The sequence below is a fragment of the Propithecus coquereli genome, unplaced genomic scaffold (genome assembly GCF_000956105.1).
Source record: "Propithecus coquereli isolate 6110/MARCELLA unplaced genomic scaffold, Pcoq_1.0 Scaffold467, whole genome shotgun sequence".
Classification (NCBI taxonomy): Eukaryota; Metazoa; Chordata; class Mammalia; order Primates; family Indriidae; genus Propithecus; species Propithecus coquereli.
Genome location: NW_012150474.1, coordinates 759,342 through 763,620, shown reverse-complemented (window position 1 = coordinate 763,620; position 4,279 = coordinate 759,342). Strand labels below are relative to the sequence as shown.

At 55.5% G+C, this 4,279-nt stretch overlaps 1 protein-coding gene across 1 annotated transcript in view; it reads right to left on the bottom strand.

Annotated features, from left to right (window-relative positions):
• The window catches only part of CSF2RA (colony stimulating factor 2 receptor, alpha, low-affinity (granulocyte-macrophage)), a 21,606-nt gene extending 18,262 nt beyond the window's left edge, over positions 1-3,344 (bottom strand). The window contains exon 1 of the mRNA XM_012655186.1: positions 3,298-3,344. The gene's annotated coding sequence lies outside the window, so the exon portion shown is untranslated. The remainder of the gene's footprint in view (positions 1-3,297) is intronic.
• Between the last annotated feature and the right edge of the window lie 935 nt (positions 3,345-4,279).

The window sequence follows — 4,279 nt, the reverse complement described above, 5'->3', positions numbered from 1 at the left end:
ACCAATCCATGAGTGGATTAATAAAATGTGGTATATGTATACCATGGAGTACTATTCAGCTTTAAGAAACAATGGTGATATAGCACCTCTTGTATACGGTTTTTTTTTTTAAGGGCAGGTGTGAATATGTCTAGCTTCCAGACCTCCCCAAGCCCCGGTGGGCTGCCACCCTTGTGACCTCATGTCCTCCACATCCGCCCCTCTGCACTTGAGGTGCGCACACCTGGGCCAGACAGTGCACCTGGGGGGAACCGCCCACCCGGCCTCAGGTTCGTGCACCTGGATGTTCTCTCAGAGGTCGCTCCTCCCTGAGCCGGCACTCTCTGCAGGGAACCTCAGCTGCTGTCAAGGGGAAGTAAAAGCCACTAGAGCAGATCTGTGTGGTCTTCCCCACCCACCTCGAGCCCCTGTGCATGCAACGGGCATGAGCCCGGCTTTCCCCCCCTTGAGGGCTGGATCCCGCTCTGTCTAGGTCCCTCGAGACCCCACCTGGGTCTTTCCAGCCTTTCTGTGCTCGGGGGAGGGGGGCTCACGCACGGCACCCGAGAGATGCTCAGTCTGCCTGGTTGCAGCCTGGGCTGCAGATTCCGTGAGGGCCTCCAGGTGACTCTAACAGGTGCAGAGCCCCACTGGGTCTAGGTAACCCCCTCTGCCGGGCCGTTACGTGTCTGGGGCATTGACGTTCTTCTTGGGGCCGACTTCTCCCACCGTTGCCTGGTGCGTGAGTGTCCTGGGGCTGCCGTAATGAAGTACCACAGACTAGGGCGCTTAAAACCACAGGTATTTGTCCTCACTCGGTCCCGGACACCAGACGCCTGAGGTCAAGCTGCGGGCAGGTCCGTGCTCCCTCCACGTGCTCCAGGAGAACGTGCTTCCTTGCCGTAGCCCGACCGCGCGGTTTCCCCTCCCCTCCTCGCGCCACGCACCTTCCACGCCGCCAGTGTCTGTGACCTGTCCCAGTGCCCTTGGTGCTTTGCAGCTGAGCTGCCACTCAGCAGGGAGCGGGCAGGCGGGGTAGGCACGGGCCACATTGCGAGACCCCTCAGGTGTTTGTGGTTTCTGCACCTCCTGTCCTTGTCTTTCCAGCTCCGCTGTGAGGTGTAGAGGAGGCCAGAATACAGCACCCCAAATGTGACTAGGAGACTAGAATACAGCACCCCAAGTGTGACTATGAGACCAGAACACATCACCCCAAGTGTGACTATGAGGCCAGAATACAGCACCCCAAGTGTGACTATGAAATAAGAATACATCACCCCAAGTGTGACTATGAGGCCAGAATACAGCACCCCAAGTGTGACTATGAAATAAGAATACATCACCCCAAGTGTGACTATGAGACCGGAATACATCACCCCAACTACGACTCTGGGAGACCAGAATACGCCACCCCGCAGGAGACTATGAGACCGGAACACGCCACCCCAAAGCACGCCCCGTTGGCATGCGGATTATTTTGAGCCGGTTATTTTGAGAGCACATCCAAACACAGCGTCGACGTTACCCTCTGATACAAGGGACATCGGCATGCGTCCAGGGAACCTCTGCTTCCAAGAGCGCCTCCCGCCCGGCCCCGCGATAAGGCGTCTGTAATTCCCGGCAGGCTCCAAGCAGGGCAAGGCGCCGACCTGAATCCACATTGCAACCTTCACTGGCGTTCGCCTTGATTTTCCCGGCCGCCTCCCCGTGGCTGGACTTTCCCGCTCCCTTCTTTTCCATTCCAGCTGAAGACGATATTCGATCCTCAGTTCTCAGCCTCGGCTTTGAGACCCCCTCGCTCTTCTCTGGGCAACTCCTACGCATACGTGAGTGGACGTCCGTTCCTAGACGTGTGCTTGTGTTTCTCTCGTTAACGCATCTCTTGTTTCGGGGGGCCTCAGCCAGCGAATCCCGGGTGAGTGGAAGGAAGAGACCTCTCTCCTCGCCGTGGCGTTTCACGAGCTCATCTCCCTTCCTCGCGGAGGCCCCTTCCACGCTGCTCCGGCGACGGTACGGAGCAGCGGCTGTGCCCCTTTCGGGAGAGTGTGAGTCACTAAATTTGTTATGACAGTTCCCCATTTCGCTTCCTCAGAACCGAGCTCCCACCGGCGTCCTTCTTGTCACTGTGATGGTGCAAAACCACACACTTCTTTAAACTTGACTTAAAAAAAACCCAAAAAACCCAAAACCAGCCCCATCCTGAACAGCCCAAAGGAAGCATGCACAATAATTTTGCTAATCTGCTTTCTGTCTCTACAGAATTACCTGTTGTAGATGTTTTATACAAATGCAAAATCAAACTATGTTTTGGCCTTTTCGTCCATGCCCTACCCGCTTTCTCTTCTCTCGGTTTCCACAGACTGAGTTTTCTTGTCCCCTTTCTACAGACTCCGGTCCCCCTGCAGGTACGAGCTGCCAAGTTCCGCGTCCCAGAGCAGCTCCGCAGATTAAAAGCACATCTCATTTACGGCTTCTCAGATTTAAAGCAAAGACAGAACGATCTGCATCTCACACAGGAAACCCCCGATGGACGGTTCCATCTTGACTTCAGCCGTCCGGGTCGGAGCCGAAATGTTTCATTTCTGAAATGCTCCGGGCGCGGCTGACACAGAGGTTAACACGCAGCACCCCCTGACATCCCCGTGCGGACCCTGTTCCTGCTGGGACCCCAATTCCCGACCCGCAGGTCCCCGCTGGCCCGACCAAGCAGAACGAGGTACCCCCGTGACTCAGCACGTCGTTCAAGCGCCACAGAGGCAAGGAAGCGGCTTACCCCGCGGCATCCGTCTGCCCGCCGTCAAACCACTTTTCTTCCCTCCTTTGCCCGGCACGCCGGCATCCAGACGCCTGCGTTACGGACGGTCTCCCTCCTCGGAAAGCGAGCACGCCGATTCCAGGGCCGCGAAGTTTCAGGCCAGGCCCTTCCCTTTTTCCTTGAATTCCTCCTCCTAACCTCATGCTTCCTCATTTTACGTAAAATTGAGAAATCCACGACCAGCGAGCTCATGGTCTCCCAGCCTGCGCTCCCAAGACTGCCCACACACCCCCTCGTGCCGTCTACGAAGTGCCGAGAAGAACCAAGCAGAGGTGTGTTCAGATGCAAGCAGTTGACGCCTATACAAAGCACAGGGCTCCGTAGACACGTGATCAAAGATGACGCCGGGACGGTAACGACAGCAGACGCAAAAGGCAGCTGCACAGACTGCGTCGCCTCCAGCGTCCTGCTCCCGAAGAAGCCGTGTCTTAGACCACTGTGTTGCTATAAGGGAACACCCAAGGCTGCATAATAGAGAAACGAAAGAGGTTTGTGCAGCTCACCATTCCGCAGGCTGTATAAAAGTGTGGCACTAGCGTCTGCTTCTGGCGGGGGACCCAGGCCATCTGCACTCACAACACAAGGGGAACAAGAGATGTCACAAGCAGAGGTGGCATGGCCAGAGAGAAACCGGAGAGAGAAGTGGGAGGCGCCAGGGTCTTTCCAACAACCAGCGCTTGTGCAAACTGAGCGCAAGAGCTCGCTCACTCTCTGGAGAATTGCAGAAGGCTATTTGTGAGGGATCCGCCCCTGAGCCACACAGCTGCCATGGGCCCGCCACCAACACTGGGCATCAAATTTCAACAGGAGACTTGGAAGAGCCCAAAAAACATAGCCAAATCGCAGCAAGCGGCTTCTCTCCAGCATTAATTAGGGAAGGTTCTCGTCCCAAGAGTTCAACCACATGTGCTCACTGAGGCTGCCCAGCCCAGGCACCATAGTGGGTCTTCATGTCCCCAGTGGTGCATATCTGGTTGCTGACTTCCACCATCAGTGTGGAGAAGATTATCTTCCCAAGAGTTCAACCAGATGGCTCACTGAGGGGCACCATGGTGGGTCTTCTTGTTCCAATGCTGCATATCTAGTTGCTGACTTCCGCCATCAATGTGGAGAAGATTATCTTCCCAAGAGTTCAACCAGCTCACCGAGGCTGTCCAGCCTGGGCACCATGGTGGGTCTTCTTGTACCAATATCTAGTTGCTGACTTCCGCCATCAATGTGGAGAAGATTATCTTCCCAAGAGTTCAACCAGGTGGCTCACTGAGGGGCACCATGGTGGGTCTTCTTGTTCCAATGGTGCATATCTAGTTGCTAACTTCCGCCATCAATGTGGAGAAGATTATCTTCCCAAGAGTTCAACCAGATGGCTCACTGAGGCTGCCCAGGCTGGATGCCATGGTGGGTCTTCTTGTTCCAATGGTGCATGTCTAGTTGCTGACTTCCACCATCAATGTGGAGAAGATTATCTTCCCAAGAGTTCAACCA